This window comes from Balaenoptera physalus, assembly GCF_965194825.1.
Source record: "Balaenoptera physalus genome assembly, chromosome: 13".
Lineage (NCBI taxonomy): Eukaryota > Metazoa > Chordata > Mammalia > Artiodactyla > Balaenopteridae > Balaenoptera > Balaenoptera physalus.
In genome coordinates this window covers 82,668,587-82,694,579 of record NC_138892.1, presented here as the reverse complement: position 1 = coordinate 82,694,579, position 25,993 = coordinate 82,668,587, and the positions used below count along the sequence as shown (strand labels likewise).

Below are 25,993 nucleotides of genomic sequence, written 5' to 3'. Positions count from 1 at the left end.
TATTTTATTTTTTTACCATGAGTATTTCATAGCTGGTTTATTGTACTTCCATCAGGAGAATGTCTGGTTTTCTGCTGTGTGACACTAGAATTGGTTCTGGTGTTGTCAGCTTGATCCACCTTTATCAGCCTTCAACCTAGTATTTTAGCAGCCATTGTTGATCATTGCCCTAGATTCATTATTTCAAAAGGAGGAGAATGTAGCCTTTAAAATACATTTTTAAGAGGCAGGTTGAGGGTATGATAGGTGACAAAGCTGTGCCATCTTCCTGTAAAGTCTGGTCACCACAAGAGTCTTCACTAAGTCGGTAGCACATAGCATCGGCCATGACACTGTACAAAAGCAAGCCTTACTATCAGAGAATGCAAGGACAACCGAGGCCCAAGCCCAAAAGGGAAAAAGCAGCAGTCAAGCCTTCAGCATACACTGTACTATCCTTACTTTTAACTTTTTACAAATAACATTTGTAGGGGAAAGAATGGAGAAGCTCCACTGAAATATGCTCACTTTGACTTCTTTCAGACCGTTTATCCCTTGAGGCTTGAGAGTAAGGGGAATGAATAATCCCGCTCCTGGACCCTCAACCTGATCATTGTTGATGATTTTCCTTTTCCAGCCTTGGAGGAATAGGAGGAAAGGGTGGAGATCAGGTGGAAGGAGCTGGGAAGGGCGTTCCAGACTAATAGCTACTGGTACGTTCTGTTCAATTGGATTTTAGTCACCAAAATCCTTTTTTTTTTTTTTTTAACTGAACCTTGTATGACCTATAAAATAATCAAACTCAATAGCATCATAAAATGCTGGGGATGAATATGAGTTATTAGGATCTGGCCTTAACCCATGGTTTGACATGTTGCCATACTATAATTGATGTGGGAGCAAATGTAATGGAGCACTGGACTGGCATGTCAGTAAGGGTTTTCCTTGACTCCCTCCTAACTAATTAAGGAGAGTGCTGAGCCCCTACAGATTGTGGTGTTGGTCAGGGGTGTTAAGTATGAACTTCACGATGGCAGTAGACTCCACACAGGCAAGCCTTGTTTCTTCCCAGAGTGTTTTTAATAATGTGATGGATGAGTGAAAACTTCCTCCTTGGAAGATCATTCGCCTTTGTGTGTGAGTGGAATTTGTTTCAAAGACTCTTTAATGCAGCATGAAAAAAATCAAGAAAGCATTTCATCTGGATTAATAGAAAGATTTAGCTTTTCTGTGGTGGCTTTCATTTTTTAAATTCTTTGCAAACATTAACTAATCCATCTGGCAATCTGTGGAGGCCAGTTACTGTCTACATTTTGTTCTTTCAGAGTTTGGAGAAAGAGATTTAGCTTCTATCCCATGTTTTTGTGCCTTGGCTTCTCTCTTTTCCAGATCTATTTATACATTGGAAGGCTTTCAAAGTCAGAGTCTCCTACTACTTAGTAACTTCTCAAGGGAGGGACAACTATTTTTTCTGTGTGATGATTAATTACTAAGGACATGATCCTAAGGGCTCTGACTCTGGGACAACAAACAATAAAAGTAAATGCTTGTGAAAATAGAAGTCCTGCTTTATGGACATATTTTTCCCTAATAAAAATGAACAATGGGTAAGATACATGCAAAAATGTCAATACAGTAATTATAACTCTGTTGACCTAGAATGTTTTCCAAGTCACAGGGACTGTACTGGTGAGAGTTTCTTTGAAGTGATTTTATAACCACAGCTATGCCCTTAGATTTTGAAAGAGTATATAAGTACAGTTTATTACTGGGAGGGAAAAAGTTTATTGAAGGAGCAAACATATACACAGAGATATGTGTAGAGTTTGAAGGATGATACAAAATATTTCTTTTATTTTCTCTGTGAGTTGACACTCAGTTGTACCTAATCCACCTTGATTGATAAACAGGGAGAGCCTGTTCTCTGGAGTCTCACTCTTCTTCCCCTGCTCATTCGCTCTGCAGAGATTGAGTATTTATAATGGGCTATGCACTTTTCCAGTTGATGGGACTACAGCAGTAAACACAAAAAGGGCCTGCCCTTATTGAGCTTACAATTGAAATAATAAATATAAATATTTGTGTCTGTATGTATGTATATTTGTATTAGGTACATATATAATACATGTGTATGCATTTATTTATATAAACTGATTTATTTATGTATATTACATAATGTGTGTCAGGTGTTGATAAGTGCTGTGAAGAAGTCAGGGAAGGCCTCAAATATAAGATGATACTTGAGCAATTACATGAAGGAAGTAAAAAAGTGAGCCATGTGGCTACTTGGGGAAGAACATCTCAGACAGAGGAAAAGTGAGTGGCAGGGCCCTCAGGCAGGAAAGTGTACACAGAACAGCAAGGAGGCTGGCTTGGCTGGAAAAGGGTGGTGCAGAGGTAGAGCCAAATAAAATGATACCAGAGACATGAGGGAGCACATGTTCATGTGCATGTGTGTGTACGTGTGTGTGTGTGTGTGTGTGTGTACAGGATCAAGCCTCTGTCTTTTTAAGCCTCACTTATTCTCCCCTCTCCTGCCATGCTTCTCCTTCCACTTGGCTTCTCTGTTGAAAGTCAAGTGGTTCTGTCTGGGGAACGAGGCCATGGGAGATGGAGACAAGACTAGGGAAAAAGAATTCAGATTCTCCAGATGCTCTGTGTGTGTTTGCAGGGGTGGGGTAGGGATTGATGGGAAAAAAACAGTCTTTGAGTCAATAAAGAGCCTACAAGACATACAAATCTTTCTCTTACTAATGTTGGCCTCATCTTAATGCCTAGTTTTGGTTTGCTTTGCCTAGTATTTATGCTTACAATCTTTATCTCTTCTTCAACTTACAAACACCTTGTTCTGCCATTCTACCTTGATATGAGTCAGGGGAGCAAGGGAATGGTTGAATACTCTATCCTGCTACAATTATCCTTAATGCTTCATTTCTTCACTTACACTTAAACTACATTTTATAAAGCTAAGAGTAAGATATTTAAGAAATAAAACATCACTTAAAATAAAATCCAGGTACATTATCTTCCTCTTCCCTAAACTCCACCCTCCAGGGACCAGTATAGAATATTTGCTCTTGTACATTTTTACACTTAATAAAACAAACACAAACTCTGTATGTTTGAGAAGAAAATTGAATTAGATATTGTTCCAAGTGGCAGAGTATTTCAGGACACTTCAACATCAGGAGGATTAGTATAAATAGATGATGCAGAGCACAGATTTTTGAATTTGCCAAAGTTTTGTCCAGAGTTGAAGGAAAAGAGTCAAAATTAGGAATTCAAGGTTTTGTTATTCTAAGGAAATAATTACAAGATGAAGTTAGAATTTAATTCTAGTTTTCTGTTTTTTCATAGTCTAAGAAACTTTGGCTTGAGCAGTAGTTTATTATTTGTCAGAAAAAATATCTCAGTTTGTACCTCAGAGAAATGTGGTCCTTATTACATAATGTAGAATGTGGTCCACCTGTGCCTCTCTGTCATTTCCTCCTACTTCTCATATCCTCATGCACTTGGGCTGAAGTTAATCTTACATGATGCAGAGATCAACTTAGAAATTCAGCATTGAAGTAATTCCTTTGTCAATAATGGTTTTAAAATGATTTTTAAATGAATTAATTTTCTCTCAACATTGTGATTAGGATAATCACTTTGTTGGAATGTATGTACAGTAGAGATAAAGGGTATTTAAGCCGTGAAGACTAATTATTCTATTTTCTTTTATGAATAGTTAATGTTTATACCCCAGGAGGATCTTAGGCTAAAATGCACTTGAGTTTTCCTTTATGACTCTTGCAGTTTCAAGCTGAACTAGGTATGTTGGTTTGCCATAAATAGAGACATAAATCAGGAAAACAGCCAGTTTAATTTTGATTGTTTAAGAGAATTAATGCCATTATCTATTTTTTATAGTCTCTATTTCTGATGTCTTCTAATGTGGTTTCCCTTCACAAAAAGAAACATCACTGAATTTTATTTATGAGTAATTTTTTTGGTATTGGTTTTTCATTACATTCTCACAAGGTATCTTGAGAATTGGGGTTATTTTACTGTTATTTTACAATCATGTGATGTACTTGAAAATGAAGAACCTTGAGTGGGGTTGATGGTGGGAGAGGCCTGACTGGCCTAATAATGACAAGATGTCTTTGTACTTGGGTATGAAGTGGTGGAACCTCCCTAAGCAGGGTGATTTGAGGGTTTTTTATTTTCCTAATAGAAGTGACTATCTGTCCCAATCTATCCCTGTATCCATCTATCTTTTCCTATATTAATCTCCTCATAACCCACACAAATCACAGGTTATAGCTCTAGGACCTGGAAAACAAGCCAAATTCTCGGAATCACAAGGAGACAAATCTGCTGACCAATGGAGGTGATCACCAGTTACAACTTGGGGAAAATGGAGGGGTGGGGAAGGGGGGGCTAATGCTTCTCCTCACTCTGGGAGGTGGCTGTGTTCCTCGGAGGGATGAGATGTCTGTTCTCAGCCTTGCTCTTGATTAGCCTCCATACTTGTTTATATCTCAGCCCCCAATCAACCTAGTCACCAAAATAACACACAGATAACTTACAGAAAAACAGAGATTGTCAAAAAAAAAAACCTTTCTCTTTCTCTCAAAATACTCACATCTCAACAAGAAAGTAAAATTAGACTATGGTCCACTATTAGTTACCTATTACTGTGTAACAAATTGCCACACACTAAGGTTAAAACAATCCACATTTATTACCTCACAGTTTCTGAGAGTTAGGAGTCCAGGAATTGGCTTAACTGGATCCTCTGCAAGGCTACAGTCAAGGTGTTATCCAGGGCTGGGTTCTCATCTGGAGGCTTGACTGGGGATGGATCCTCTTCCAAACTCACTCAGTTCTTGGCAGAATTCATCTCCTTGTAGCTGTAAGACTGGGGTCCCTGACTTCTTGCTAGCTATCAGCTGGGGGTCACTCTCAGCTCCTAGAGGAACTGTAGCCCACATCTCCTTGCTACATGGCCCTCTCCATAGGCCCTCTCACACCATGCAGCTTACTTCTTCACAGCCTGCAAGGAGGAAGTCTCTAACATCTGTCTGTTAGCAAGATGGAGACGTTGTAATCACAGGAGTGATTACATCACCTTTGCCATAACCTAATGGCTAAAAGTAAGTTTAGCTCCCATGCAAGGGGAGGAAATTGCACAAAGACATCAACCACAGGAGGCAGTAATCATGGGGCTACCTTAGAAACTGTCTACCATACTACTGTGAAGTGATTATTTGCTAATTATATCTCATCTCATTCCAAAAAGGATGTGGACTAAATTGTGGATATACAGTACAATGCAGCAGACCACTGCACTGACATAGATGAACAGTAAACCAGAAGGCATTTTGCATCTAGCTGAGCCATATTTAAGGTCAAGTGATTTTGTGATGTATAGAACACTTTGGAATATTTTGCCAATCCAGAAAAAAAGCAATCATGAAATTTGGGGGAATAAGCATCATGTCATAGTATACCAAATGGAAAATAAAGTTGAACTCGGAGAATGAAGATTGTATTGGATGGTGAATGGCTCTATGTCAATGCCAATCATTTTTTCCTCTAGACCACATTTCATTTTTCATTTTCTACTATCCCCAGACACCATGTTCTCCATCCTTTTCCTGACCTCATTACATGAAAATCCTCTTCATGCTGGCCATTTACTGCCTGTGCCAGCATATTCTGCATTGGGACCACAGTAATCATTGATAGAAGAGGTGCTGACCAAATATCACCATGGTCTGTCCATCCACGACCACCAGTGCCTGGGGCATGGTCATTGTCACTCTGTGTCCCAGGCTTCAGTGAAACCACTGTCTCAGGCTTGGTCAGCCTCTTCTCACTACTCTTACCTGGCTCCTCCCTCTGCCACCTATTTACTTATGGTGGTAACTTTCTGCTACTTTCTTGGTTTCGTTTTCCAGATCAGTATCTATGACCAACTTTGGTACTTAGGTCGTGTTCCAAAGCTGAAATTTGTGTCTACATTATTTTAACAGTGTTTAAAAATGAGCTTACTGATTTATTTGCCATAGTGTTAGAAAATACAGAATTAAGATTTGTACCTTACCTTAAAATGAAACATGTTTAAAGATCCATTCCTATTGCTAATGCCTTATCCCAACTATGTTTATATCCCAAATACATAAGTCATTGCCTTGCTATATAGGATGCAAACTGTGACTCACATTCTGTCACTATAATTTCATTTGGTCTCACTTTAAATTTATGACCACCTACCTCAAGTGGGTCCTTGGAGCTGCCACGTGATCTTGCTCATTTCTTTGCCAATTCACTGTCTCACTTTATAGACAATTATTTCACACCTTCTCTTTCCTCAAACCTCCAATTCTTCCTTCTGCATTACTCTCAGCCGATGACTTTGCTTTCTATTTCACTGAGAAAATAGAAAACATGAAAACCAATCATACACATACACACACACACACCACCAACACCACCACATCTCCCAACTTACCCTGTGTGGACTCTGCCTTCCCTCTACTTGTTGTGGGTAAACTGTCCATGTTTTTCCATTTGTACACTAGACGCCTTCCCCTCTTATCTACTCAGAAATATTATTCCCGCAATTGCCACTCTTCCTCCAGCATCACCCATTTTTTTCACTCTACTGAATTTTTCTCAGTCGTTCTTACTCAGTACTCAATTATTCTCACTCATAACCATTATTAAACCAGTTTTTAGATGCAGTATCTCCTCCTATCTAAAAATTCTCCCTCGCTTCCACGTCTCCCTATACCACTGGCAAAACTCAAAATACATGTCTCTACTCTTCACTCACACACCTGTCCTCTGTTCTCTCTTGAATCCTCTGTAATCAAGCTTCCAACCCCATCACTTCAACTCTTCACAGCTTTTGTCAAAGTGTCTAATGACTTCCCCATTTTCTAACCTACTGGTCGATTATAAGTCTTCATCTTACTAGACCTAAGCAACATTTGACAGAGGTGTTGCTCCTGCTTCTTTCCTGGGCTGCACTCCATCTTAGTTCTCCCCTCACCTCATGGTCCACCTCCAGTTTCCTTTGCTGGTTCCTCTGCATCTCCCTTTCCTCTAAATGTTGGAGTACCCCAGGTCTCATCCTTGGAATTCTTCCTTCTTTATGGACACTCACTCTCTTGATCCTATTCAGTCTGCTGGCTTTAAATACCACCTATATATTTTCAAATACAAAATTATATCCATGGCTTAAATTTCTCCTTGAACTACACATTTATATGCCCAGATAACTTCCTGACATCTCTGAATGGATGTCTAAAGAGCATCTCAAACTCAGCATGTCCAGAACAAATGTTCTGATTCCTGCTACCATCAAACACGCTTCTGAAAACTCAATAAATAACAAGCCCATTATTTTAGTTCCTTAGGCCCAAAATCCTGCCATCATCTACACTCCTATTTCTCTTACACCCACATCCTATCCAACAGTAAATTCTGTTGACTCTACCTTTAAAATATGTCCAGAATACATACAGACCTGACTGCTTCTCTCTACTTCCCACACTACTATCCAGGTCCAAGTCACCATAAAATCCTCCTAACTACTCTCCCTCCTTCCACCTTTGCTCCTGGTAACCTACATGCCACACAGAATCAGGACCATCATTTTATAATGTAAATCAGGTGATGTCACTCTTCTGCTCAAGTCTCTCCAAAGGCTTCACCTCATTCAGAGTAAATGTCATGTCCTTCCAGAGGCCTCATTTCCTCCCACTCTTCCCCTTTATCATCATGTTCCAGCCTCTTCTGAAACACTCTTCCTCCAGATAGCTACATGACTTCCTCACTTACTCCAGACCTCTCTCAAATGTCACCTTATCATAAGCACCTCCCCAGACCAATGGATATAAAACAGCACTCCCCAACCCTGCCACCACCACCTTCCTTAATTCTATTTTTCTACATAATATCAATTGGCACCTGCCATATTATATGTTTATGTGTTTATTTCTGCTTCCCTCAAGTAGAATACAACCTCCACAAGCGCAGACCTTTATGTTCAGCACTAGGACAAATATCAATAGTACCAAGTACATAGCAGCTACTCCACAAATATTTGAAGAATGAAAGAAATTAGTAACACATGGCATTTGAGAGGATATGCCCTTCATGAATAACAAAAAATAAATATCAGTTGTGCCAAATCCTTTGCTGGCATGAGGAAACAAAGCTGTAAATTATGTGGTCTCTGATGTGAAATTGCCCTGGGTCTGGTTGGAAGACAAGATATAGAAATAAAGTAATAATCCACAGTGCAGAGGTGCAGAGGGAAATGCCAAATGAGTGACATAGGCAGAATGTGCTTGGTTCAGGCTAGAAATTAATCTTCTCAGTCAGTGAAATTATACTTATCCCAGTGCCAGACACTGAGCTTGGAGGGGACTTGATATGGAAGGCTTTCATGATTAAGGGGTCATATGAACTTGCCCTTAAATGAATCAGGACTAGAGAAACAGCATTCCAGACAGGAAAAGGAAGTGAGCAAAGGCATGAAATTGGAAATGTGTGTGACATGTTTGTTTGGATAAAAATGAAGCAGCCAGTTTACTTGGGGTTTTGCACATGGAAGTAAGAGATGATGGAGTCGGAAAGGTGGAGACCACAAATAAAAGGCTAAGAGGTTGAGATTACACTTCTCATCTAATATGTTACTATTGAGAGGGAAAGAGATTCCCTCTTCATGCTCCCATTTCATCCTGTACACACCTTAATCTCTGCACTTCCTTCTATCACATCAGAAATGATAAGAATGGAGGATCACATACATGTGTAAACTTACATGATGTCTGGCCCCTCCACCCTAATACAGAATTCCCTAGCCTGGGAACCACGCCTTATCTGCAGGTTGGTTGGCTGGTTGGTTTTGTGCCCCTGCCTGGCACACTGACAACTGTGCTCAGGATATATGTTAGTTGAATGAATGGATGAATGAATGACTCTCAATAAATGTTTGTTCCTTCAAATTGAAAGCAGCTGAAAATCATTTGCCTGCAGAATATCTTTTTGATTTAAAATACAGTAAAAAAACACAAACACACATACACAGCAAAAATAGAATTGAGATACTTTTCAAATTAACAATAACAAGACTCGCAGGTTATCTTAGCAGATAGGTGTAGATGAGATCTGTGAGAATTCATCTTCTGCTTAGTCCAACGTGAGTATTTGTAGTACTCGTTCCCCTTATGATTGCGTGAACTGTAATGAAAATTGCCCCCACAGTCTTTGGAGGTTTTTAATTGGAAACAATGGTTTTGTTGGTAATGGCCCAGCTGTTTCATTGCCTGACACACAGCCTTGTCCACAGTAGGTGCTTAGTAAAAGTCAGTGAATGAAATGAGTAAGAGAAGAAATAAGTCCATGAGTTTGCCTGCCTGTATCTCAGCCTTCCTGACATTTCAGCAGAGCCCCCTGTGCAGGGGAGGCTGTGATGATTGAAACGACCCAGTTGTTTCAGTTGGGTGAGGATTTCCTCCCGGTTTTCACTGTGAGGTCTCCAAAGAAGGACTCAGAGCCCAATTAGAACTTAGTACTCACCTGGGTGGTGACTGTGGCTTCTGCATCTGCCCCTTTAGAAGAGAGACAGATGGAACTTAGGCAGAAGGAAAACTGGAAGGGGACATTTCCCAAGGACCACAAAAGGACATTTTGGGGATGACTGTGAGGAGCCAGGTTAGAGGGTGAGTAGGACAGAAACACAAGCTGAGTGCCTGTAAGCCAGGGGCCAGGCCTCCCCTTACACTGTGCTAAGCAGAATTCAGATGCAGAGCTTGGGAAAGTGTCAGCTAACTTTTCTGCACGTGCTTCTTAGTCATCTAGGCAGCTGGACACATTCATCATCATCTTCCCTCTCACCAATGGCTCACTACTGTTCTCTGCAGAGTGATTTATTGTCAGGGTGAAAATCCTAGGAAATTGTCTTTACACAAAAAACCTTCTCCTTGGCCTCAAACCAATCAATAACTCCCCAGCCCCAGGAGACACATTTTTTCTCCCACTCAGTATTTTTATTTATATTTATTTTTGGCTGTGTTGGGTCTTCATTTCTGTGCGAGAGCTTTCTCTAGTTGCTGCGAATGGGGGCCACTCTTCATCGCGGTGCGCTGGCCTCTCACTATCGCGGCCTCTCTGGAGCACAGGCTCCAGACGCGCAGGCTCAGTAGTTGTGGCTCACGGGCCCAGTTGCTCCGCGGCATGTGGGATCTTCCCAGACCAGGGCTCGAACCAGTGTCCCCTGCATTGGCAGGCGGATTCTCAACCACTGCACCACCAGGGAAGCCCCACTCAGTATTTTTTTAAGTGATTTGTTTGATCATACACAATATATATTATCTCAGAGTCTCTGCTGTCATCTTCAACTTTGGGACTGCTTCAACCTTCCTGTAAACTTCCTTGTAAATCAATCTGATTCTCTTTCTAAATTCTACATTTGAATGCTTAGTTGAATTCATTTCTTCTTTTTCATCCTTTTTTTTTTGAAGGAGTACATATTCCTAAGAAGATTCTAGAAAACCCCCCTCTATTCAGTTCAAACATTTCTTGATGCTATCACTTTACAGTTGGGTTTCCTTAAGAGGCTGTGTGTTCCCCCAATGGGGGGCGGGTGTTCAGAGCCTGAGGTCACCCTGGGATGGAAGGATCAGAGGAGAGGAGCAAGGGCAATGTCAGGGATCCAGGGGCAGGGTTAGTGGAGTCCACAGGAAGAAGATGGTGAAGAAAGAAGGGGAAGGAATTCTGGGATAAGACATGTCAGGAAGTGGGAGGGGTGTGAACAAACCCTAGGAATGACTTAAGGAAGGGGAATTCGTATGAATCACAAAGAGGTGTACAGTCTGACTTGACTTCAGATGGCATTCTTAAAAATAAAATTTTTTAAGAATTGGAAATTTTGAAGAATTTATAAACTTAAAGGAGATTTTCTTTAATTTGGCAAAGAAGATTTAACCAGCATCCATTCACCAGGGTCCCATCTACCCCAAGGCCCCCGACTTGTTTCTCTGATTCTTCCCATCCCAATGGAATGCTAACTTTGGGCAAGTCATTTCACCTCTGAGGGTTCCCATTTCCCCAGCTATAAAATGAGGGAAATGGACAACTGCTGGCTCAGGTCCCTTCTAGTTCTTCAGTAAATTGATTTTATCATCACCCTTTTCTCTCCTAAGAAAAATCACAGAATGTGTAATTAGGGATAAAAGCAGCTAAAGCAAAAAACGTATTGGAAACTGCTTAATGCATTGGAGACAGATGTAACTTATCATCAAATCCTTCGAGTGTATCTATTTAGTCCTAAAAATGCTGCCTAAAGTGCCTATAAAAGTGAGGCAAACATGATTGACACAATCTCCTGGGGGAGAAAACACTACCAAAAACAAATCCTCAGAAAGCATTGCTAAAAATTGATTGCCCAAAATACAGGGGAAAATTGGAGTTGTTTCTTTATCTCTGAATCCTTAGACAAATTATAAAATTTTTTACCTGTTATTTTTTCACACTTGGAAATTTTGGTGATAACATGGCCTGTTACTTTTCTTCCTGAAGTGTTATAAGAAAGAATTAGTACATGTAAGGAACTTGGGATGTTTGGAAATAAAGGCACAATGGAAATGCATCTCTACTCAATTATCAGATACACCTCAGCCATCAAAACTGCACTCCGGAATTCCCTCACAAGCCTGTACTCCATCCAGTCTTCTCCTTCTTGGTCATGAGCAACTGGTCATACTACCAGTTGCTCAGGCCAAAATGTTTGACACCTCTCTCTCAATATTATTTCTAATCCATCACTAAATGTTACCTGTTCTACCATGAAAATATATCCAAAATCTGGTCGCTTTTCACCACTACCCTGATCCAAGTCACCACACTTTCTACTAACTCACCTCCTTCCTTCTAACCTTGCATCCTCTCCCCAGTCTCTTCTTAGAACAGCAGCCAGAAGCACACATCAGATCATGTCCCTCCTTTGCTCAAAACCTTCCAACAGCTTCCCATTTTTCTGCAAATAAAAACACAAAAGCAAACAAGACCAAACTTGGTCTGAGCCTGACTTTCCCACCCTATTACCTTTCCTACCACCTCCCTGACTTCATCTCTGCTTGCTCAGCACCAGCTACATTCTCCTCGCTGATCCTTGAATACAGCAGGCCATCCTGCCTAGGGCCTTTACCAGGTCCTTCCACCAGGAACCCTCTGCCCCAGAGTTCCCCCTTCAAGTCTCTGCTGAATTATCCCCTTCCCAAGAGGCCTTCCCTGAGCACCTCGTGTAAAGTTCAACCAACCCTCACCCACCCTGAAGCCCTGCATTCCCGGTACCCTTTGTTAGGCTCTTTTTTTCCCCCTGTAATACTTGTCACGTTTTTAAAATACTAAATAATTTACTAATTTGTTTGTCATGGCTCTTGAGACCACACTCCCCATCCCATTTAGAATGTTCGCTCCACTGAAGTAGGGAATGTTTCTCTGTTTGACTCATTGATGTGTCCCAGAGAACATAGAACGGTGTCTGGCACATACAAGGCATCACATCTAAATTATTTGAGTGAGAAAGTGATGAGTAGCCCTGCATGACTAAGAGAAGCCTCATGGGGGATGGGGAAGGAGACTTTAAGAGGACTCACACTAGGTAATTTAGGGGATTTTGTTCAATTACTATCCTTAACATAATCTTTCTTAGATTCTAGTTTTAGTTGTTCATACGTACATCAATTGTGAAGTCTGTGGGAGTAACGTTGTATTCATCTTTTTGCCCAAAAGTCCCTTCACTCTTTACATATAGTGGGTGTTTGCAAAACATTTCTTTTTTTTTTTTGAACTATATAATAGGTTTATATTTAAAAATTAGTACAGGTTTGGGTAAATATCATATAAATACAATAAAGTGTATAAAAATCACTCACAATCCTAAAATACATTATTACATTTTGTTGCATTTCCTTCCAATCATTTACTTATCCATACACTTTTCATGTAATCGAGATGATACTGTGTGGGGTGCCATATGTAAATATCTCATTCAGGATATTACTTTCTTCAGTGAATGTGTCACTTGTTATTGTGTGCACACTAGAATAGAGTTCCATGAAACCAGTGACCATGCTGTCTTGTTGACTATCAGAGCCTCAAGTTAAGACTGTGACTTGCACATGTTAAATGCTTCATGTATATTTATTAAACTAGCATGTGTTTGTTAACATTACCCCATGAGCATTTCTCCCATGTTACTAATATTATTTAAAGGCATCAAAACATTTCTTGAAATGAATCAAAATAAGGTTTATGAAATGAAACAAAACAAAATTGAATGAATTTATCCTGCTTTGTACTTTGTACTTTGTGCTTTGTAAGGTATATATTTTTATATGTATATTTCTGTATATTTATGCAAATATGTATTTATATGTATATATTCTTATATGTGAATATGTATACATATTTATATATTTATCTTTCTAAATTGACTAAAAATGATATTGCCTAGGTATATTTACACAAACATGTTGGATCAGTACAAATTTAAAAAAAAAAAACAACAAAAACTGAAAAAAGAGAAGAGAGAATAAAAACTTAAGTAGTGTAGATAAATTTCTGGCTATTGCCTTCCACAAGTGTAGTCCCAAGAGAGAGAAGGGGATAAGACAGGTGAGTGTGTCCTTCTCCCAGGCAATCTGAGTTCCTGTGAGCCCTCGTGGTGTGAGAGCCTTGCAGTGATGAGTGGTATTCTACTATTTAAAGATCTGCATTTTTCATACAACATGACATCCTTACATGAGTCTTACTTTATCTAGTACTCAGTAGACGAAATAGCCATTCGTTCCAGTTCTTAAGAATGATTTCTCTGGGTCTGGCTTCTTGGGATATGGTATGTCACTCTCCAACATGGAGCCGTTTTAAACGATTTTCAAGAGTAATCTTGACTGTGCATGATTTTTGCTTTGTATGCTGATTTTAGAACCTAACCCCCATGTGACTCTACAGTGGTCTCTAAGCACCATGGCATACCTAGCAGAGCCACAAAGAGAGTTACCCCTTGCTGAAGATTAAAACCTAAGAAATATTTAATGAATTGGACCCACTGCTGTTGCAGCAGAGGAAGTAGATGGACATTGTAATAAGGTTCTCTAAATGAATAATGATTTCTTACAATGAAAATGGTGACCCACTGCTCTCATATCTACTGAAAACAGAAGAGCGGGAAATGGGTTTAAAATATGCCAGATACTGAGAAAGTTCCCTGAGAAGGGTTTTATGTGGAAACCTCTTCTTATGTGGAAACTTTTTAATCTCATTCTATCTGGGATAGTTTATTATCAGCATTTCTCAGAGTGTGTTTTGGATACTAAGAGGGTTTACTCAAAATAGGGATTCTGTCATCAAATACATTTTACATCATTTGAGAAATGTTGATTTAAACATATGAAGGGAAGGGCGTAATTTGTACAGACTTGTAATGACCCCTTTGGTGCATTATTCAAAAATTTTCCAACTTATCCCTTCAAGAATAACAACAGCCAAACAAATCTTCACAGAATTATCCCTTTAACATCACCACCTAAATAAGCATTCCTCTGGAACTTTTTATTTTAAAGGTATAGAAAGTTTCTAACCAGTCAACAGTAAGTAGAAGATGTCTTGGGAGGAAAGTCAAATGTTCACCTGGTTGACTGTTGATTTAAAAAGAGATGCAAAGTGTAACAATTCACTTTAAAAATGCATCTGTGTCAATATCGTGTTGCCTTGTGTGAGGTTAGTTAACTTAATGTACACTAGGAGTAGTTAGCATTTAAAGTACTATACTCAGTTTACAATAGGCAAGACATAGAAGCAACCTAAATGTCCATCGACAGATGAGTGGATAAAGAAGATGTGGTACATATATACAATGGACTATTACTCATAAAAAGGAATGAAATAATGCCATTGGCAGCAACGTGGATGGACCTAGAGATTATCATACTAAGTGAAATAAGAAAAAGAATGAAAAAATCACTTATATGTGAAATCTAAAATATGACACAAATGAACTTATTTACAAAACAGAAGCAGACTCACAGACGTAGAAAACAAACTTATGGTTACCAAAGGGGAAAGGGGGTGCGGAGGGATAAATCAGGAATTTGGGATTAGCAGACACAAACTACTACATATAAAATAGACAAACAGCAAGGTCCTCCTGTATAGCATAGTGAACTATAGTCAATATTCTGTAATAAACCATAATGGAAAAGAATATGAAAAAGAATCACTGTGCTGTACACCAGAAACTAACACAACATTGTAAATCAGCTATACTTCAACAAAAAGAAAAAAGTAAAGTAATATACTCAGGAGTCCCTGCTCTTGAGGGTCCTCTATATACTCTTCCAATACTGTTGTCAAAATCCATACCAGACTGGGCATATACCCAGAGAAAACCATAATTCAAAAAGACACATGCACCCCAATGTTCATTGCAGCACTATTTACAATAGCCAGGTCATGGAAGCAACCTAAATGCCCATTGACAGACAAATGGGTAAAGAAGACGTGGTACATGTATACAGTGGAATATTATCCATAAAAAGGAACGAAATTGGGTCATTTGTAGAGACATGGATGGATCTAGAGACTGTCATACAGAGTGAAATAAGTCAGAAAGAGAAAAACAAATATCATATATTAACACATATATGTGGAATCTAAAAAAATGGTACAGATGAACCGGTTTGCAAGGCAGAAATAGAGACACAGATGTAGAGAACAAACGTATGGACACCAAGGGGGGAAGCGAGGGTGTGGGGTGATCGTGGTGGTGGGATGAATTGGGAGATTGGGATTGACATATATACACTAATATATATAAAATACATAACTAATAAGAACCTGTTGTATAAAAAATAATAATAATAAAAAAATTCCCAAAAAAAATCCATACAAGAGGTTTGTTCTTTACTGTGAGGGTTGTTAGAAAATAACTTTATACTGGTGGATAAGTGGGGCCAAGGTAGGTGGCTGGCTAGAAAGTGTGTACAGGCACAATCTCCCTTGAATGAATGAAGCCCAGCAACCTTGCTAAGCTAGAACCCACGCTCTGTTGGGTCCTGTGTCCCCACACTTCACAAAGTCTATGAGCCTGACTTGACTGGAAGGTGGCTTCTATGCCTCAGAGTGTTTTTACATTGTCCTCAGAGAGAGTGTTCCAGGCAACATAGTGTAGGAGAGTTACAAGACTCACTGGACACTTCCTTGGGCCTACAAGAGTTTTTACTTGCTTGCTGATAAATGTTTGTATTTCCAGCTGTATTTTACCCAAAACTTGCTATCAGTGTTACATCCCCTCTGGCTCTAAGCACCAGGGACCACTCATGTTCAGAAAGGATCCAGCAATCTTTAAGCAACCAAATTGGCTTAGGTCAATTTCCAACACCAGGACTCTGACATTTTTTATTAAAAAAGTAACCCAATGAAAGGAATATCTTTAATGTCAGCCTTCCTGGAATCACTAGAAAATTCTACTTATTCAAATCTGTCACAATCCCTTTTGCCATTAGTAATTTGGCCAGTGGATTTTAATCATCTATATACAGATACTATATATAGACAGACATGAGCCTTTAACAAGGCCTTTTTTGGGTAACAATTTAATGCCAAATACTACTGGAAAACCAATTTTACTGTTTGTCTTTAGCCAAACACATTTGTTTTTGTCATCTTCAAGGAATTTTCTAGGAAAAAACAACTCCCAGTTAGTGATCATTGGGCTGAGATTTTACTGTGTCTTTACTACATTTTCAAGCTTCATGTGGATCATATAGTTTCTTCTTTCTTGGATATACTTTAAAGATTTAGGTTGACACCATTTGATAGAAAGCAGTCTCTTCCATGTCTTGATGCATGTGTGTGTTGATGCATCTGCTGAGCTCATAGAAATACAGGTACTTGGTGTCATTTTTAAATAGAGGCTTCTTTTCCTATCCATTGCTACATTTTAACAGTCAATTACAACTGCCCTTTTAAATGATGGAGGTTGGCTGTTTGAATGTATTATGTTTTATGTATTAATTATGGGGGAAGTGAACTATTCTTTTAGGTGAGTTATTTGTGAAAGTAGCTTTTTAAACACCTCTTAAAAAGCAAAATAATCCATCACACTTTATAACCATATGTCTCAGAAACAGGAAATTGGGTCCCGTCCAAGGACATGCAGCATATTTTGATGATAGGAGATATTTTGTTTTGGATAAATGCAGCATGATTGCAGGAATAAAATCTATTAATAGGAGCTCCTCCAAAAGTTGTTATGCAACTAAATCTTTTCCTTTTTTTGGCTGCTAAAATAGAAGCTTACTGGATTTATTGTTACTTTCATATGTCATGAAGTAAGCCAGAAATTTCTCACCATAATTTTTTGATAAGTATGGTGAACATTTGACTACCTTTATGAAATGCAGGTCTAAAACATTTGAATCTTCACCAAGTGAGTGAAACTCTGTAGATTATATTGAGTTTCTTTTCCTTACTGATTTCAGATTACAGAGCAAAAGCACCATTGTCTAGGTGACAATAAATGACAGAAGAATGAGATATTATGTCTTATAATTTTATAAATACTCTGATTTTAATCTGCCTTCACCTGTCTATCATTGATGCCTCTTGGGGAAGAAAGCTCAGCTTTGGAAAAGCAAGTTTTGAATTGGCTGAGAGAAGACTGGATTGTATAAATCTACTTTTGTCTCCCAACTATTTCACTTTCTCATTTAAATTTTATCAGTGAATTTTAGAGCTTATGAAAGTTATCAAATGAATTGCTAACTTAAGCCAAGTAGAGTGTGGGCTGGCAGCCATGCTGTATGAGGTCCTGTAACAATCATTTTCTGCTCCAGTTCAGCTTTGTCCTGCTGCTTTTAGAGGAAAGAAAAAGCTAAATGGGTCATCTGGTCGACCATGTCTGCATCTGAGATACAGATATGGCCTGTGCTCAAGTCGTGGGAGAACTGTCCTAACCCGTCTGTAGCATGGTGTTATGGCAGTTCAGTCCTGAATCAGAGACACAGCCGAGTACAAAATCATTAAGAGATAAGGCAGAAGTGATTCTGTTTTCAGAATCAGCTTCTAACTTTTCTTACCTTAAGACTGCCCCAGATTTTCTTGCCCCATGTTGCTGCCCGTGTCTGTCTGTGTATGTGTCTGTGTCCTGTATCTGTGTGCAGATCTTTGTTTCCTCAGCTATGCCCCACGCTCTGGAAGCTGAGATCAGAGTAAAAATGGAAGGAACAGCCAGGAGTTCCCAGGTTACACTTCGGCCCCAGAGCTGAAACTCATCTGCTGTAATTTATAGCATTGAAAAAAACTGTTACTCTTCCATTAGTGGCTTGGCAGATGTGCGGCTGTGCAGAAGCTGAGTGACTCTGGGCTTACACTCAGTCACCATGGAGACTTCTACTCGGGTATTGAGAGAAGGTATTTGTTTACCTCTTTGCAGCTCAGGAGGAGGCTTTTCTATATCTTCCCAAGACAGAAAAGAAGATTCAAGCCAGTAATAGCTGCCGTGGGGAATATATTAATATCCCACCTCTGTTTTCACAAGTACGTTATGAGACAGGCTTGGTCAGATATCAACACCTTTGTTTTTAACTGATCATCCAGTTAAAGCACAAAAAAATAATTTTCTTGAAGTCACACAGTTGCTCATGCGTAGAATAACATAGGCTATTAGTAGCTATATTATTAAGTACTTTCATTCTAATCTCTATTCCTTTTCCTCATGTAATTAGGAATAAGTCAGTTTCCATTGGACTCTTTTCCTAAAAATTAAATTAGTCTGTTAGGAAATTAAGCACTTCCTTTGGCAATGTCCCAAAATCCCTCTTTCTGGTCCTTATTCTTTCTGAGTTTCATCTGCACCTATTAGGCTGAAATAAGCTATGCACTGTTTAGCAAATTTTGTCATATCTGGATCCCCCAGATCCACAATTGGACTGTCCTCCTAGCTTTTCTTGTCCTAGGAAATTTAGCCATGTCCTAATGAAAGTTTTTTTTCCTAACTTCCCAATTTTCTGCTTGGCATATTCACTCATATTTTAAAGAAATATCTTTTTACATATTTTGAATCTAACTAAGCTGGTTGGAAAGGAGGGAGAAAAAATAGTATGGATAATTACAATTTAGGTTAAAGAATCATTTGTGAATATTATTGTTTTCAAAATTACCTTCATGAAAATTAGATAGTTTGCCCTGGGCTTAAGTGAGATGTTTTTAAAATAAAGAGAAACACAGGCCTGATTCCTGCCTTTTCAGTTCAGCACTCCCTAGTAGAAACAGGGAGTGATGGCCTCCCTCCACGTGTCAAAGCTCCCACTCGGAAGTCTCCCCCTTCTCCTCTCTGGCCCCCCAGTGACCTCATGTCACAGGGTAACGTAATTCAGATGACAACGTCTTTCAGAGTTGGAGGAACCTCTGGAACCCAGCCCCATTGGGCTGAGCTCTGAGCCCTAAGCCTCACTTGTCACATTATATAGTTCAGGCCCTTGGAGATGGAAAGGCTAACATGCCTGCCCAGGGTGACCAATGGTGTATTAGTGGCAGGGCCACAACTGAAGTCCAGACAGCAACTCCCTATCCGAGGCTTTATTTTCTGTGCAGGAAGGACCCTTCAGCAGCTCCCCTTTGCCTCAAGGTAAAGGTTAGCTCACAAAAGGCCATAGAAACCCTCACGATCTTTCTCCTGCCCACTTGTTTAGTCTTATTTCCCATCAGTCTTGCCCTGCACTTTACACTCAGAGGTACAGAATGCCTCTTAAATACACTGTGTGGAATTTGACACCTACCTGCCTCCTACCTTCTGTACCTTCTTCTTGGAAAGACCCTTGTCTTGACCCTTCCTCAACGTTTTCTGCTTTGTGAGCATTCACTCATTTTTCAAACCCAGATTGTCCCCTCAAGGAAGCCCTCTCTATCCTCTGCCCTTCTCACACCCAGTTTTCTCTCTCACATGGAACACTTATTCATTTATTGCTTTATTCAACAAATATTTCTAAACACTCACTAAGTGCCAGGCACTGAGCTGAGCACAAACCACACGCCACTGAACACAACTGAGCAGCTCCTGTCCTCATGGAGCTTAGAGTCTGGGGGAGACATTTATTAAAGACAGTGAGCACACAGATAAACACGTAATCACAACTGGGATGAGGGCCCGGAAGGGAATAAAGGCCGTGCCTGGAGCCTGCAGCCCCATCTCTGCATCTCCAGCAGCTGCAGCAGCTCTCGGGACCACCTGCTGCAGGGGCTCCGGGATTGGGGAGGAAGGAGGCCGAGGGGGCCTCTGTGCTCCCCGGACACCCGGCTCCTCCCGACCTACTGGCTCCCCAGCTCGGGCTTCTGCTGAGTAAAGGCCGGAAACATATGACACCACAGTGAGGAAGGGCCTTCGGTCAGGCAGCAAGGGGTGACACTGGGGGTGTGAAGGCGATGCCTCTTTCAGATCCGCAGTGAGGGCTGATCTCCAATTACCGCAACGAGGTGGGGAGGCGCCTCACTGGGTAAAACACGATCCAGGGACCTGGATGGTGACCTGGTCAGAATTCTCTTAACCCCTGCCCTTGTCTTAATGCTTAGGATTAATTAATAGGGGGTATTACATTCTCTTTACAAACCTTTCTGGGAAGACACATGAATACTTTTGTAAAAGTATTGCAGTTTTTGAAAAGTGTCCAAAAAAGTCAACTATCTCTGAAAAATAAAAGTGCACCTATAAAAAGAGAACATCAATAATAGGCTCAGAGTTCATGAGCAACGTTTGACAAGATGCTCATTCTCTGGGATTTATTTTCAACTTTGTCAAGAAATATTTGCCTTCATATTACAGAATTCTTATGAGGGTGTTTGTTCTTTTAAAAATTCTATAATCTTTAAATTCTTGGACTGAAATATACTCTGTAAACTGAAAGAAAAATCTAAATTACAAAGATAGCTTGCAGTTTTTAAATATAATGAACGTGTTATTTCTCATCTGTTTTTTTCCTTCAATTTAAGTGGGTCATAGAAAATATAACATTATTGCCTCCATTTGAGTTCAAGGCTTGTTATGCAAAATTTTTTCTTCTTCTTCTTTCATCTTTTAATTCTAAAGAGTATGGTTACTCTAGGTAAAAAAATGAGATCATTACTTACGTTCCCTTACTTTTAAAGGAAGTTGTCCAAATCACATTTGTTCATATGGAATTGCTCTTAGAAATTTTATTATAACATATTGTAGTCAGCAAAACAAAGATTTTAATAAAATCCAGGTGACAAATGTCTCAATATGTTTGAAATCTTTTACTTTGTCTACTTAAAGTATTAGTAGTTTGTATTAGGGAATCTTATTTATGTTTTTGAAATTCTTCTGTTTAGTCTTTCACAATTATTAAAAGTAATAGGCTATTTAAAATGTTTATAAGAAAATATTTAAAACTGTAACATGGAAAGTTCTGTTTGGTTTTCCCCTTAAACTTTTTTTAAATAGAAAAAAGTAACACCATCCAATACATTTAGGTTTGTTTTAAATAGGCTTTCCTTCAAATACATCTATTTGGAAATACACATTAGCTTTTACAGTGCCCATTACAACATACTATTAGTAATAAATAGAAATATTTTATGTTAACTATAAGTGGCAAAAATCTTTACAAATTAATATATACAATGTAAGAGAAAGGTGTTCTGTCAATTTAATGATTTATTGTAATGGATTTTTTTTAATTAATTAATTTATTTATTTATTTATTATTTTTAGCTGTGTTGGGTCTTCCCCTCTGTGCGAGGGCTTTCTCTAGTTGCGGCAAGCGGAGGCCACTCTTCATTGCGGTGCGCGGGCCTCTCACCATCGCGGCCTCTCTTGTTGGGAGCACAGGCTCCAGATGCGCAGGCTCAGTAGTTGTGGCTCACGGGCCCAGTTGCTCCGCGGCATGTGGGATCTTCCCAGACCAGGGCTCGAACCCGTGTCCCCTGCATTGGCAGGCAGATTCTCAACCACTGCACCACCAGGGAAGCCCTATTGTAATGAATTTTGATTCCAAAAAATTTCATGGAATAAATTCTTGCTTACTGGCTTATTTGGAAAGATGCTAAAAACACCTCAGCTCAAATGATCTCCCTCATTGGTGCCCCCACATTTCACCATTTGCATTTAATTTCCTTCATGCTGAGCTTTGCCTCTCCTGGTGGGTTTTGTGTGGGTATTTTTTGTTTGTTTGTTTGTTTTGCTTTTAATGTGTTCTGTTTCTGAGAGGACAATAATTCTCCATGATGCCTTAGTGGGCTTGATCCTATCCAGCTGCTTTGCTCCCTGGAATGAGTTGCCTGGGGGCATAGGAACTCTAAAAGGAGCCAGACCAAGAAGCAGGATGGCTGTAAGGCCAACCCAGAATAAGGAACAATGGTCACTGATCATGTTATGCAAATAGCAGATGTTCTGGGTGGCAAATGTGTGTCAGGGGTACATGCAAATATTTCCACGAGCCAGAGGTTTTAGCCTGAGGGCTTTCTCTGATGAATTCAGCACACTAATCGAAAGGTTTACATTGGTCTAATTTATTCATTCCTTCAATGAGAAGTTGAAAATGAAAAAGACGGTTAAATGCTGACGGAAGTGGAATTAAACCCAGATTAATTTGTCCTCCACTATTGTGTGTTTCAGAGATTGGAGCACAGGGAAGTTTTGGTGGGCTTGTTGTTCCTGGTATCCCGTTCATCCCAGCCAGCCACCTCTTCTTCAGGGTGGGTTTCTTAGTGGCCAAGAGAGTCCTATACATGCCTAGGTAATTACTGTTTCTGGTTTCTTCCTTTTTTAATTAATTTTATTTTTATATTTTTTTGTTTTTTATTTTTATTGAAATACAGTTGATTTACAATGTTGTGTTAGTTTCCGGTGTACAGCAAAGTGATTCAGATATATGTGTGTGTGTATATATATATATACATATATATATATATTCTTTTTTAAATTCTTTTCCATTATAGGTTATTACAAGATATTGAGTATAGTTCCCTGTGCTATACAGTCAGTCCTTGTTGGTTATCTATTTTATATATAGGAGTGTATGTATTTTAATCCCAAACTCCTAATTTACACCCCCTTCCCCTTTGGTAACCATTTGTTTTCTTTGTCTGTGAGTCTATTTCTGTTTTGTAAATAAGTTCATTTGTATCATTTTTTTAGATTCCACATATAAGTGATATCATATGATATTTGTCTTTCTCTGTCTGACTTACTTCACTTAATATGATAATCTCTAGGTCCATCCATGTTGCTGCAAATGGCATTATTTCATTCTTTTTTATGTCTGAGTAATATTCCATTGTGTATATATACCACATCTTCTTTATCCATTCATCTGCCAATGGACACTTAGGTTGCTTCCGTGTCTTGTGTTTTGTAAATAGTGCTGCTGTGAACATTGGGGTGCATGTATCTTTTCAAATTATACTTTTCTCTGAATATATGCCCAGGAATGGGATCACTGGATCATATGGTAACTCTATTTTTAGTTTTAAGGAACCTCCATACCTAAATGTAAGACTGTATACTATAAAACTCCTAGAGGATAATATAGGCAGAATACTCTTTGACATAAATCACAGCAATATTTTTTTAGATCTGTCTCCTAGAGTAATGGAAATAAAAACAAGAGTAAACAAATGAGACCTAATCAAACTTGCAAGCTTTTGCACAGCAAAGGAAACCATAAACAAAATGAAAAACAACCCACAGAATGGGAGAAATTATTTGTAAACAATGCAACCAACAAGGGATTAATTTTCAAAATATACAAACAGCTCATCCACCTTAATATCAAAAAACAAACAACCTAATCAAAATATGGGCAGAACTCTTCAATAAGTGGTGCTGGGAAAATTGGACAGGTACATGTAAAAGTATGAAATTAGAACTCTCCCTGACACCATGCACAAAAATAAACTCAAAATGGATTAAAGACCTAAGTGTAAGGGCAGACACTATCAAACTCTTAGAGGAAAACATAGGCAGAACACTCTATGACATACATCACAGCAAGATTCTTTTTGACCCAGCTCCCAGAGAAATGGAAATAAGAACACAAATAAACAAATGGGACCTAATGAAACTTAAAAGCTTTTGCACAGCAAAGGAAACCATAAACAAGACCAAAAGACAACCCTCAGAATGGGAGAAAATATTTGCAAATGAAGCAACTGACAAAGGATTCATCTCCAAGATTTACAAGCAGCTCATGCAGCTCAATAACAAAAAAACGAACAACCCAATCCAAAAATGGGCCGAAGACCTAAATAGACATTTCTCTAAAGAAGATATACAGATGGCCTACAGACACATGAAAGAATGCTCAACATCATTAATCATTAGAGAAATGCAAATCAAAACTACAATGAAATATCATCTCACACCGGTCAGAATGGCCATCATCAAAAAATCTAGAAACAATAAATGCTGGAGAGGGTGTGGAGGAAAGGGAACACTCTTGCACTGTTGGTGGGAATGTAAATTGATACAGCCACTATGGAGAACAGTATGGAGGTTCCTTAAAAAACTACAAATAGAACTACCATATGACCCAGCAATCCCACTACTGGGCATATACCCTGAGAAAACCATAGGTCAAAAAGAGTCATGTACCAAAATGTTCATTGCAGCTCTATTTACAATAGCCAGGACATGGAAGCAACCTAAATGTCCATCGACAGATGAATGGATAAAGAAGATGTGGCACATATATACAATGGAATATTACTCAGCCATAAAAAGAAATGAAATGGAGGTATTTGTAATGAGGTGGATGGAGTTAGAGTCTGTCATACAGAGTGAAGTAAGTCAGAAAGAGAAAAACAAATACAGTATGCTAACACATATATACGGAATCTAAGGGAAAAAAAAAAAAAAAAAAGGCCATGAAGAACCTAGTGGCAAGACGGGAATAAAGACACAGACCTACTAGAGAATGGACTTGAGGATATGGGGAGGGGGTGGGGTGAGATGTGACAGGGTAAGAGAGTGTCATGGACATATATACACTACCAAATGTAAAATAGATAACTAGTGGGAAGCAGCCGCATAGCACAGGGAGATCAGCTCGGTGCTTTGTGACCACCTAGAGGGGTGGGACGGGGAGGGTGGGAGGGAGGGAGAGGCAAGAGGGAAGAGAAATGGGAACATATTGTATATGTATAACTGATTCACTTTGTTATAAAGCAGAAGCTAACACACCATTGTAAGGCAATTATACTTCAATAAAGATGTTAAAAAAAAAAAAAAATATGGGCAGAAGATCTAAATAGACATTTCTCCAAAGAAGACATTCAGATGGCCAACAAACACATGAAAACTTGCTCAACATCGCTAATTATTAGAGAAATGCAAATCAAAACTACAATAAGGGACTTCCCTGGTGGCGCAGTGGTTAAGAATCTGCCTGACAATGCAGGGAACACGGGTTCGATCTCTGGTCCGGGAAGATCCCACATGCCGCGGAGCAACTAAGCCCGTGAGCCACAACTACTGAGCCTGCGCTCTAGAGCCCATGAGTCACAACTACTGGGCCCTTGTGCCACAACTACTGAAGCTCACTTGCCTAGAGCCCGTGCTCTGCAAGAAGAGAAGCCACCGCAGTGAGAAGCCCGCACACCACAACAAAAAGTAGCCCCCGCTCACCGCAACTAGAAAGTCTGCATGCAGCAACGAAGACCCAACACAGCCATAAATAAATAAATAAACTACAATGAGGTATCACCTCACACCAGTCAAAATGGTCATCATCAAAAAGTCTACAAACAATAAATGTTGGAGAGGGTGTGGAGAAAAAGGAACCCTCCTACACTATTAGTGGGAATGTAAATTGGTCCTGGTCTCCTCTTTACGAGACATGCCCTCTGTCACCAACACAGATGGCTCCAGAGAGACTGTTCTTTGCCTATATGACAGTTAGATCCTTGTGGACCTAAGGTGTTTATTACCCTA

At 39.4% G+C, this 25,993-nt stretch overlaps 1 long non-coding RNA gene across 3 annotated transcripts in view; it reads right to left on the bottom strand.

Moving 5' to 3' along the window:
- LOC309640711 overlaps positions 1-18,236 on the bottom strand; it is a 92,983-nt gene extending 74,747 nt beyond the window's left edge. Inside the window, exons 1-5 of one of the 3 annotated variants that reach the window (XR_014252340.1) lie at positions 18,126-18,236; positions 11,904-12,019; positions 9,562-9,593; positions 6,244-6,400; positions 4,713-4,936 (exon numbers count right to left, since the gene is read on the bottom strand). This is a non-coding gene — a long non-coding RNA (uncharacterized lncRNA). The remainder of the gene's footprint in view (positions 1-4,712; positions 4,937-6,243; positions 6,401-9,561; positions 9,594-11,903; positions 12,020-18,125) is intronic. The other 2 variants (XR_014252341.1, XR_014252342.1) reach the window with 2 other exon arrangements.
- Between the last annotated feature and the right edge of the window lie 7,757 nt (positions 18,237-25,993).